This window comes from Chrysemys picta, chromosome 6 (genome assembly GCF_011386835.1).
Source record: "Chrysemys picta bellii isolate R12L10 chromosome 6, ASM1138683v2, whole genome shotgun sequence".
Taxonomy (NCBI): domain Eukaryota; kingdom Metazoa; phylum Chordata; order Testudines; family Emydidae; genus Chrysemys; species Chrysemys picta.
The window spans coordinates 25,626,734-25,639,114 of record NC_088796.1 but is presented as its reverse complement, the minus strand read 5'-3'; the positions used below and the strand labels follow the sequence as shown (position 1 = coordinate 25,639,114).

The 12,381-nt window shown below is 39.2% G+C and overlaps 1 protein-coding gene and 1 long non-coding RNA gene across 12 annotated transcripts in view; one reads left to right on the top strand and one right to left on the bottom strand.

Moving 5' to 3' along the window:
• The window catches only part of NIPBL (NIPBL cohesin loading factor), a 299,958-nt gene extending 291,423 nt beyond the window's left edge, over nucleotides 1–8,535 (bottom strand). For 8 of the 10 annotated variants that reach the window (XR_010602148.1, XM_008168695.4, XM_008168692.4 and 5 more), the window contains exon 1: nucleotides 7,811–8,535. The gene's annotated coding sequence lies outside the window, so the exon portion shown is untranslated. The remainder of the gene's footprint in view (nucleotides 1–7,810) is intronic. The other 2 variants (XM_065598872.1, XM_065598871.1) reach the window with 2 other exon arrangements.
• LOC135984225 (uncharacterized) lies at nucleotides 8,446–10,770 on the top strand. Of its 2 annotated transcripts, none has more exons than XR_010602149.1 (2): nucleotides 8,446–9,505; nucleotides 10,521–10,770. It is a non-coding gene; the product is annotated as an uncharacterized LOC135984225 (long non-coding RNA). The 2 variants fall into 2 exon arrangements; XR_010602150.1 differs by having other exon boundaries at nucleotides 8,529–8,761.
• The last annotated feature ends 1,611 nt before the right edge of the window (nucleotides 10,771–12,381 follow it).

Sequence of the window (12,381 nt, the reverse complement as noted above, 5' to 3'; positions counted from 1 at the left end):
AGCTGATGACTTCCAACTTCAGTGGATCTCCAAGGTCCATCCACATAGATTTCATTACAAGATCTAGACCTTATGGCTAATCACTTGCCAAGTATGGTTTAAAACCTGTTTATGCCCATGACACTGTATGCTTAGTTTAAGTCTTGAAAAAGTGTTTGGCAGGCATAAAATAAACATGTTAAATATATATTAATATAGAACATTCATGTTTTTACATTTTTGTATTAAATGTTACTAGCTCCACACTGGCAATAGATTATATATATTTTTCCAAATTGCAGTCTGAAGATTAATTATGTGAAAATTGAGCTTTTTATCTTGCTATATTATGGTGGCTTTTTCGAGCAGCAGTTTGAAAGCATTATAAACAAACTATAGCATGTATTGCTTATAATTAATTATAACAGTGATACAATTTATTTATCATTAAATTTAAAATTGCTAATTTCAGCACATAGCACTCTATTTCCAACCAGGCTCCAAATATTTTTTTAACTGGATACTCTCAGAGTACAGATTAAGGGCCCACTGCTGCAAACCCTTACACACATGACTAGTCTTTATTCACAAGTATCCCCACTGACTTCAACAGGCTTCTCACATGAGAAAGCTGGCAGGAACAGACTCTTAGTATTATGTGGAGGTCATGACTTAATTTTGTTTAGCTTACTACATCATGATAGCTTGTTTAGGTGGCAGTACTTGAGAACATGTTATATTCACACAAACAAATGTATTTTTATACATTTTGTGTGTGTGTGTGTGTGTGTGTGTGTGTGTGTGTGTGTGTGTGTGTGAGAGAGAGAGATCTCTCTCACGCATGTGTGAGAGAGATCTCTCTCACACACGCACACAGTTAATAATGTTTCAAAGCACCAACATCCAAACAAGTCACCAAAATATAGTAGTCAACAACATATTCAACCACTTGTCTATTAAATCATAATTTCATATTAAAAATTATTAAAGGTAGAAAAGTCAAGCACTCAAAAGGTAGGAAATGCCAGAATTAATGATGTCTGCACATAGTTAAAGGCAGAGGTAATAGCAATACCTATTGTTAAGATTAGCTAACTACTTTAAACACCATGTTTTCAGCTCACTTATAACTTTGTCAAACTTTAATCATTTGGACTGAAATTTGTCATACCAGGTGCATGCCTCAAGCTAATTTTTTTTGAAGTTTCTGGAAAAATAATTCAGCTGTTTTTGAAAATTAGGTGAGAAAAATGTGTGTTCTCAATATTAAAAAAAAAAAAAAAAATCCTTACAACCGTATTACTGAGAAGCTATAGCACCTCCATGCTTTGAAATAGGGTCTTGACATTTGGCAGGGATCATCCCGGGGTTAGAGAGATACTTCTTTGCTGTCCCTATAAAAAGCTTCCCAAATTTGGCTGAGTTATAAATCTCTGAAAATTACTTCGCATGTGCTCACTAGAATTTTGTGAAGAGTCTGGCATCAAAAACATTCAGTTTGTGCTGGACGTCCTCCAGCTTAGCAGTGCAGGGACTAAACAAGTCTTTTCTTCAGTTGCTCCTCCTACTTGTCAGGCCTGCTGTGGCACCCAGCACTTTACTGTGCTCTCAATGTTTCCCGGGTGGCATACAGGCAGTATGCAGAAGCCACGCAACTCAAATGCAGGGGGGATGAGGAATACAAGCAGGGGTGGGATTACAAGAGTTTGTAACCATTAGATGACACTTTGAATCTTAGAATGTAACCCAGAATTTCTGAGACTCAGCATTCTTCTGCTGTCTACCAAATATGTACACTGGTCAACATATGGCAACAGCCTCCTACTGCTACCTATTACTCTGTAAGCTCACCTGGTAGAAGTCTGTCCTGTAGATCTAAAAATACCAACCTTACCAGTGACCCACATGAGGAGGGTTAATACAGTTCCACATGATGGAATTTGTTTTTTCATTTTGCTATTTTAAAAACCTAAACCTACATATGAAAACCATGTTAGAGGAAAATTGAGATTGCAAAGCCAAGCAGTCAAATGTTACAAAATGCCAGAATTAAGGTTGTCCATGCAATTGTAATTTGGCCCCCTTGTGCAGTATAACACAGTAATTACATGATCACGTACATTTTCCCTCCACAAGATCCTGCCTCATTCAGTGCACATGGTAAATAGTGCTCAGGGAATGAATTAGGCTGTTGTCTGAATAGAATCTTAGCCTCACTTGCTGCAGAAGTTGAAGGTTTGTAGTTAATGAGGAAGAGAACTGTAGAAACTGAAAGGATAGTCTCACCATTAAGGCAGTAGTATGCCACCCTGAAGAACTGGATTCCATCCTTCTTTATGCTACAGAGTTCCTATTTGATGCTGGGCAAGTCACTTAAACCAAAGTTTTCATAGGTGGCCACTAATTGAGTGTTCATCACTTTTTGGGTGCCCAACATTGGGACACCCTAAACCTGATTTGCAGAAGCACTTAGCACTCACAGGTGCAAGTAAAGTCAAACGGAGCTGTGCTTTGAAAATATTAAGTACTACAGAAGTACTAAGTACTCAGAAAAATCAGGCCCTATGCATCATAAACTGAACATCCAAGATTTATGGACACTCTACAATTTTGACCTTAATCCCCATCTGTAAAATGGGGGTAATCACAGAAGCATAGAAATGTTGGGCTGAAGGGACCTCAACAGGTCATCTAGTCCATATGACTGCATTGAGGCAAGACAAATAATAATATCATATTACCTCACAGGACTGTAATGAGGATAAATTCTTTCAGATTTGTGAAGCACTCAAATACTTCAATGGTAAGCACTACAGAAATCAATAATTCTGTATTCAGTGCAGAATTTGGATGGTGCGTGGTAAATAAGCCATAGGGCCACACATATAATGATAAAAATAAATTATGAATAGGTAGCTAGTCAATGAGCACTGTCCATCCCGAGCACTGAATGAGGCCTGGGTCCTGTGGAAAATAGCAGTATGTGATAATGTAACTAAAGAGAACTGCATATACACAAGGGGGCTGAATTAAGGTTGCATTGTGACTTTAATTCTGGCATTTCCTAATTTTTGAGTCCTTTAACTTTGCACTCTTACTATTCTTTTAACAGCTTTTGTACATGATATGTATATATATGGACTAGAGTTTGAATAAAATGTTTCACATCAATGCCTAGCAATACTGTTTTGCAAAAATTATAGAGACTTGCCCATATTTGTAAAGCACTTTGAGACCTATGGATGAAAGAGCGCTGTCAAGGGGGAAAATTCTATCACTGAGAAACAGGTAACATTGATTTATTTCAAATACTAATAGCAATATGATGAAACATTTCTAGAATTTATTTTTATTGAAGGCAAAAAAGACTGTATTCAAATCTTTCAAGTTTAACATGGAAGACATGAATATTGAAGAATTGTTCCTTTCTTTATAGTTTCACTCAAGTGAACTGTAATCTTCAAGTTCTATCTCTGTGCACTATCAATTTAATTCAACTGAAGTTCCTGTTAATGTTATATGTACATTTGGGCCAAAATCCTCTCCACTGCTATCAGGGTTTTCTGGGGTGGATAATGGAGCAGGAAGCAAGAGAACTGTAGGTTCTGCATAGCCTCTGCCCCTCAAGGTGTACACCCCCAACTCTCTCACCTTTGTGAAGCAGACCTGCACCAGTTCCAACATAAAAGGCCCTTTGCACCCACTTGGGGTGGGGTTCTGGATTTGTCCCTTAAAGCAAATGCTGCCTATAACTGTAAAGGAAATAAAAAGATGCAAATTTAAATAAATGGAGCAGTAAGTCCTCACTACAGTCCTTTAATAATTAGTTTTAAAAGGGTTTCTCTGTGATTAAAAAAAAGGTCATCTTTTACGCAGAGTGTCTCCACAGAGAATCCATATCAACAATAGACCTGAAGAGGTCTCCATGTAATTGGACTTTTATGATTATTCAAATCAGAAACTAACCCGAATAGCAAATTTTCTAAAAAATGGAAAAAGTAAGATTCAAAAGAAGCAGTACCAAATTAAAATAGTCAGTTCTTTCCCCCATTAAATGCAACAGGGTTTTTTTATTTGTTTGGTTTTTGTGGTATCATATTCTGAGAAACAAAATAGCTATTCTAATATAGGCTAATCTTTCCCCAGCCCCAACCTAAATCGGAAGTCATCACACCAGAGACTATCCATAAATATTGAATACATGTGTGCACACACCCAAAGAGTATATAGTCCAACAAATATTTTCTAGCAACAGTCCATTTACCTGAATTCTTAATTTCAAGACTTAAGAAATTTCTTCTCTACTTCTAGATACTGAGGCTGCACAATTTAGTTTCTCTTTCTGAAGCAATTACTGATTTTTCACTGAAATGTTTTTGGTTTCTGGAATGGCTCTCATGAACTAAATTTTAATATAAAATCAATATTATTACTTTTGTATTGCTACATATGTTTGGCGCACATAAAAGCATCACATTTAACAGCTTAAGACACTGAAAACTGCAATAGAACACCTTATTTCAATTCCTAGCTCAAACCATTTCCTGGTTTAACTGGCATCTCTTTCACCTATTACTCTTCAAAGTATTTTGTATACAAGTGCAAGAGTATCCAGAGGGCTCAATCAGCATCAAGGCTGCCTTGTCCTAATTATCAAACATAAAAAAAAATACAGTCCCTGACCCAAAGAAATTACAATCTAAGGCCTTGATGCTGCAGTTAGATCCCAGAGTGCCAATTAAGTCAACAGGGCTCCTCATAGTGCAAGAGTCACTCCATGTGTCCAATTGCAGGATTGGGGCCTAAAATTGATTGTACTGGCAGGTTTATGATTCTGAGTTCTGTTTTACTTTCACAAATAAGAGAAGTATATTGTTACCACCTTTTTAAAATGTTTTAAGTTAAATATATACCTTCATCCTGAAACCCAGGTTATTTAAAAAAATGTAAAGGCAACTTCAGGAAATACATCTTTCCCAATTTTTGTGGGAATCAAATTGTGTAAAAAACCCACATAAATAGGAGAAGGAACAAAGTGACTATACTTGGAAAACAAACTACAACATACACAAAGTGCTGTGAAATGTACAAAATAAACTGAAAAATGTTTTTCTCTGTTCTCTTTCAGTTACAACTCACACACCTAGGATTATTTTAACACTAATAAATAAAAATCACTTCTGTGTGACTTTTAAAGGTTATGTGCTTAACAGTTATTTAAGTAAACTGTTCCCATTTTTTAAGAAATTTTCTTCTTGGACACCTAGCTGTTCTGACAAATGGAAGTACAGTTTCTTATGCTTAGGGGGAAATAGGCATCAAAATTAAATATTTCTGGTTTTCCACAATTTTTAAAATTTCATTTTGAAAATGTTAACTAAATATTAACTTCTCTCAGTAAAGTGTGTACAGCAAGTACTTTTAATTTCCAGATGTTCAAATCTTTTTGAGTTTGAGAAAAAATATCACCAAGCAGCCCATGATAACTAGTAATTCCAAATTAACCACACTGCATATCACGAGAGGAAAAAAATAAGATTAAAAAAAATCACAAATACACAGTCCGCTATTTACAGATTTGTTTATAAACATGTTTTTCATTTTTCATATATATGAATTTTATCCAGAAACGTGTATTTTGGGGATTTTAAAAACAAGCAGTAAACAGTGTCAGAAGAGAAACTTGACAGGAACTATATAGCAGCTCAATTCCTACTCATATCTTGCATGTTTCAAGTCAATTGCCTTATTTAATTTAAATTACTGAAATTAAAGTGTATAAATCAAACAAGTTCATTAGCAGTCATCTAACCAAAACTAATTTTTGCTTGTTCCAGAGACTTGTTTTTTTAAAAATGACGAGAGAAACCGTAGGGCCAATGTCGCTTCCTGATGATGAAAATTACCCAAGTACAACAACTGTTTTTGTACAGTCCTTTCTTTCCTGTAAACTAGAGCTACGTCGGCCTCCACACACTCTATGGCCCAAAAGAAAACAGCAATTCAGTTACACACAGAGACAGGACAATTCGAGACAACTTGCAGCCCTCTCTGCAATTCATAAAGTTTAAAAATAAAAGCTGCTTTATCAAAGTGTAAATGGTTCCTCTCCATGCATGTAGGCCTGAGGCCCTGTTGCAAACAGTGTCTCACAGGACCAGGCAGCACAAAGACAGGAATGGGAGATTAGTGGGAGGGAGGGAGGCCGGGATTGGGGCTCAGCAGGATCTTCAGGCTTTTTAAAATTCAAACTGCTCCCTGACCAATACAAATCACGGACACGCTACTGACTACTACATGGATTTACAGCATTAAAAACACGCCTTCTACGTGACAGCTATATTAAGTTCAATCTTTTAAACATGTATCAGGGCACTGAGAGGCAAGATAGCAAGGTTGAGTAGGAAGACCCTGAACACAAAACAAAAAGTTACTTTTAAAGACACATTAACCACTAAATGTTACAAGAGATCTCCCTGAACAAGAAGAAAACCTACTACAATATAATGAAAGTTTATTGTGCAATATTGCTACATTTTAACTACTTGAAAATTTCCTTTCAATATTAAATATGAAACTTAGTATCAAAACAGCCTGATCAGAGCAAATTTTCACCAATGATGCAGTTTTATTGGAAGTATTTTACAGGTTAACAGCAGTTACTTTAAATTTACCATTTTTTTCAAAAGCATTCTCAACTCCACTGCACATTAGTCCAAAGTTTACTTTACTATAAATGACTTACACCATTTACTTTTAAAGAACTGACACTTATCACAAGTCATTTACAGACACTTTTGACCTGTTACAATGACACCTAGTTACACAAACATCATGGACACAAACAGCCAATAACAATTCCAGGACCTCAAAATGATCTGACCTGACAAGAAAGGATGGCTCTTATTTTAATTCAATTTAAATCCCATATTCTTAGGGTAAGATCCCAGCTTTACCAAGATCACTGAAATATCAGACATTTATCGCTCTATGCACGACCCCTGCCCATTTATTCACAAGTTATTAGAAAGCATAAAACAGTATTTTTGTATATTACTTATTCATGAAATATATATGTGTCTACGTTTATATACTATATTGATAACCGACATGATACTCCATGTATATTTCCTGGGGTCTGCAGGTGTTCATGGTGTGTCAATCATTCAACAAGGACTAATTGTATTCTATAAATAAAAGTAGTGATTACAATGCGAGTCAATTACTATATATTGGGGAGTTCAATCCTTTAAACTGTACAACTCCATATGTATTAACTTTTGAATGTTCAAACTGGAGTTTGTTTAAGGAGAGAGAATGGTGAGGATAACAGGTATATTTGTTTCTAGGTATAATGGAAATATTTATTTCTCCCTGCTCCTCACACTACTCTCTCCCGGTCCAGAAGTCTCTCTGGGCTGGTTGCGCTGGGACCTCCCCAGTGAAGTTATAAATATGGTAAGGGATCATTGCACATTTGCTGTTAATTGTATTGTTTCCTGCTGCTGCTCTCCGGGTTGAGGCCTGTCACTGAGAAGCCGCTTCGCCTCTCTAATCCCCGAGCTGGAGTGAAGGCGCTGGCCGGCGGCCTGCGCCCTCCGCCGGGCCTGAGCCTCCCGGCAGCCCGGGAAGAGCCAACCTCCTCCGCCAAACCCTACAGAGAAGGAAGGGGGTTGTGCAAGGAACACCTCCGGCTGCCCCTCACTCCCCCTCTACCCGGGGAACAGCTAATCCCCTCTGCTCCCGGCAGAGCTGGGCCGCCTGCGCTGGAGGCCCGGCCCGCTGCTGGAGAGGGCAGGGAGGGGAAGGGGAGACAAGGAGGGGGAATTACCTGAGCAAATCCGCGTCTGAATCCAACGAGAATCCGAGAGAGGGGGAGAGGAATCCGCCCCCCTCCCTCCTCAGAGGAGCCGCCGCCGCTGCTGGGCCGCCGCCGCCGCGGAGCAGGAGGCGGAGGGGAGATAATATAACAACAATAATCCGGGCCGGGAGGGGGGCTGGCTCCTCTTCCGTCTCCTCCTCAGTGCAGCGAACATGTAGAGCCGGAGGGTGAGCGGCCGAGACAAATCCCTTCCCCCTGAGCCTGCTTCACAACATCAACACGGGCCGGGCAGAACCGGTTCCGAGACACACACCGACCCGGGGGGCCGCTGCCACTGGCCCGCCGCTGCCGCCACCGCCTCTCCCTCTGTGCGTGTGAGTGTATGCGAGCGGGGGAGGGGGGGTAGTTTGGGCACGGTGAGTCGGTACCGAGCGGGGGGGGGAGGAGGAGGGGGAAGGATCCTGTGTGTGTCTCTCTCCCTCTCAGAACAAAATGCCGACCGGAAGTGCAGCTGCAGGAATGACTCCCTCCACTGGCGCCAAACACCAACAGCCTCCCCCTTCCCTCTGCCGCCGCTGCTGCTGCTGCCTCCTCCTCGTTCACCCAGCCAGCCAGCCCTGTTTCCGCCACCGCCACTGCTTTCCTCCCCTCCCTGCAACACACAGCAGCTGGAGCTTCTCCGTCTGCCTCGTCTCGCCTCTCGGCTGCCACAGCTGATGTCCCTCTCTGTCTCTATCTCTCCTTTTCTCCACCCTTCCTCTGCCTCCGAGTTTCTCTTTCTTTTCCCTTTATCATCTAGATGAATCCGACTGGAGTTTGGACTTAGGCCTGCGCTAAGCAGAAGGGAACCTGCGATCTGTGAAGAGGGCACCATTTGAAAGAAGATTTTCTTTTAATATTGATGAGAAGGAAGACTTTAAATAACTGCAAAATCCTTCCTCGCATGAGATACTTGAAAAGGTGCATTAAAATGAATCCCAAAAGAAGGCAATCTTCCCGTCCCGAATGACTGCGATTTAGCAGACCTTGGAAACTTGCTGGATCTTGTTTTATTGTTGTTCTTGTCCGTGTGTGTTAAGATGCTGATGTAGCCGGATTTGAAACATCAGATGCTGAGAATGTTGCTGTGTATGGATGAGGATGGTAACCGAATAATTGATTTTTAAAATCAGCCTTCTTGAGCAAGTGCAGAGGAGGGGAGAGACTGCTGTTGAAGTGAAGGCTCCTTGGCTGGAAATTGAAATGTTTGTTGCCAGATTTTCCTAGAAAAGACTTTACTAGGCTAATTATGCGTTGTGAAGGAATCTTTGGCGAAGGCAACAGCCCTAGTCAGAAGGCTTTTCTATTTTCTGTTCGGGCATTGTGTGTGATCATACCATAGGATAGTACGAAGTGTGTGTCGTTCATTTATGCTGGGTTAACCGCCTCCTTTTTGCTCACTATTGAGATTCCGATCCTGCAGTCCTTATTCAGACAAGACTCCAGTTGATGTCAATAGGAGTCTTGTTTGAGTAAGGATTGCAGGATTGGACCATACAATTGGACAGTAAGTACCTGTAAATGTTGTGGAATGCATCCATTCGACTATGGATAGAGGTAGTTTACACATGGGAGAAATGCCTTCCAGATCATGACATTGCTCTTGCATGCAATGCAACTGGATCCTCTCTGACCTCTATGTGATGATTGCTTGAATAATACCAGGTATGTCTCCACCACCGTTTCAAAAACGTGGCTGTCCCTCTCAAATTGAAAACAAGTTCATAGTGTCAGAGTGGAATATAATGTTTTTAAAAACTACATATTTTTGGGTGAAGGCAGGAGGGATATCTTACTTTAGTGCTGTATTGATTATACTAATTTCATATGGATAAACGTATATAAGTTTAAAGGGACAGACAACTTAAACCACACTTTTGTCTGAAATTTGTTACCTACACTTGTTCCACATAACCATTTAGGCCCTGATCCTGCAAATGCTTATGCATCACATAATTAGGGTGACCAGATGTCCCGATTTTATAGGGACAGCCCCGATATTTGGAGCTTTTTCTTATATAGTCACCTATTACCCCCACTTGGGAAAATTGTCATTTTATTACATTAGATCTGCATCAGAAAAGTAATTAAAGAATTGGAAGCAACGGTTGTTTTGGATACTATTGTTATGACATGATAGATTCAGAATTACTGTAAAATTAAGCTCAAGTAAAAACTAAATATATTTTACTTATCTAGAAGCAATTGGATATAAAGGTTATTACAGTAAAAAAGTAAGGTCTTGATCCTGCAATCAGATCCATACAAGTAGATCTCTGTAGTCCATTGTCTTTATTGGACTCCACGTCTAACTATAAGTATCGGGTCATATATGTCTACAGAACAATTTTTTATACATAGATTCATCATGTTATATGATTGATGTCCAGGAGGAAGAAAGATTATGGTGTCATGAAAGTTATAAAAACAAAATGTTACAACAAAAGTGAATTGCAGGTGATAAGTCTGCAAAAGTTTTACGCCTCATCCTGCTTCCTTTGAAGTCAGTGGAAGGCAGTTAAGTCTACATCTTTTCCTCTAAATGACAAATGTATGGCTATTATCACTGTAAATCTAAGATCATCATCACTCTAAATGTGCACACTTCTTTAATTTTCTGATTACTTGTTAGAATGAATAAAAGAACTATGCACTGTAATTTTTCCATTTGTTTTTACAGGATCTGGTGTAACATATCCATTCAAGTTTTCCCTCATTTTAAGTTCTGTATGGTGTACTCTAGTAATGGATAGAGCACCGAAGTGGGACTCAGGAGACCTGGATTCTATTTCTGGCTCTACCACTGGCCTCCTGGGTGACCTTGGGTAACTCACTTCATCTCAGCTTCCCCATCTGTAAAAGGAGGATAATGATACTTACCTCCTTTGTAAAACGCTTTGAGATCTCTAAATAAAAAGTGATATACAAGAGCTTTTTATTATTACCATTATTTCTGTTTAATGATTATTCAATTCATATGTAATATGTACTGATTTCTGCACAGAATTTTTTGGAAGGTCTTCGATATATCTGCATAAATAAAAAGCCCTCACAAGACAGTTTATATTTTTAAATAAATTAATAAAACTTGCTGGCAATTTAAAAAACTTTTGTGCACAATTTTGGGAATTCATTGCATATATGTTCTATGGGTAGAATGCAGTGTAGCTCAACTAGCATTCTAAATTTATCAAGTTATTGAGGATTTTGGTATTAAGTCCGAGTTACAGTAGTGAATAGGAGTAAGGCAATGATGAATGCTATTTGCCAAGAATGTAAATATAAAGTAATGCTTATTGCATTGACTCTTATCCACAGGCACAAATAATTGCACCATATAATTAATTCACTGGGGAATATTCATCTTGAGAAGTAAATAACCTTAAGGTCAGGTGAAACTTTCAGTGATACGGATTAAAAAAAAACCAACCCAGCCAAAGTAGCCTGCAGCGTAGGGAATAAGATATGTGTACAGATAACTATGTTATGATTTTCAGGTTTACAATCTGGCAGTGACCATTTATTTTCTCCAATATAGGAACTGAGTGTAAAATTCTATCCCATTGCAAGTTTCCTTATACTAGTTCTTTAGTATAATCAAGCAACAGGAAATTCGGATAACATAGCACGAAATGATTCATTTTCTTTTTCTTGTAAAGTAACTACAAAACCTTTTTTTTTCCCCCAGTCCAGAAGCTCTAAGACTCATTTTAGGAACTTACATTAATACAACTGTATTAAGAATTTTTCTTTTTGTGTGAAATGTTCAAGCCATGTATAATTCAAGAGAGCAAATTGTGCCCTCCTGTAGGGGAAAAACATAGAAAGCTACAAAACTCCCAGAGTTTCAGTTTAGAGTTATTTCCAAATAATCCTATTAGGAGTGGATTCTAACCTTTAGATATCCAGATGTCACAAGATCAGTATTTATACAAATGTTCTTTGGGAGTATCCACAAAGGGCTCCCTGTGGCTAATACTCCAGCCAAGCAGGTGTCTGCCTTCTGCAGCAAATGCAATTTCTGAGTGAGCTTCAAGGATAGCCCATGTAGAGCACATAGCAGTAATCCAATATCAACATCTTAACGGAATGGCCAGTGGTAAGGAGATCCACATGAGAGAGAACTGATCAGTCACCTTACAAGATGCAGATGCGAAAAGAGTTTTGTCACTGAAAGAACTTTGAAATCCAGAAAAAGAATATGAGGATCCAAAAGCATGCTGTGATGGGGTGTACCAGGCCCTTCATAGCCCCTTCCTGGAGGTCTTGTGGTCCTACTACACCTCACCCCAGGAAAGGAGTAGCGAAGCTGGGTCCTTCAGTTGTGCCTAGAGAGGCTGCATGAAAGCAGTAAACCAGAGTCCATCAGGCTCAGATAAAATGGGACCAAAGGGTAAGGAAGAGTGCTCCTCTCTGGCCAAAGGAACTTGAGCGACAACCAGAGAGTGAGGACCTGAGAACTTTAACCATGAGGTAAGAGGTGAAGATAAAAGGGCCAGGTGGAAAGAGGCCCAGGTAAATAGCAGTAACAAATTTAAGTG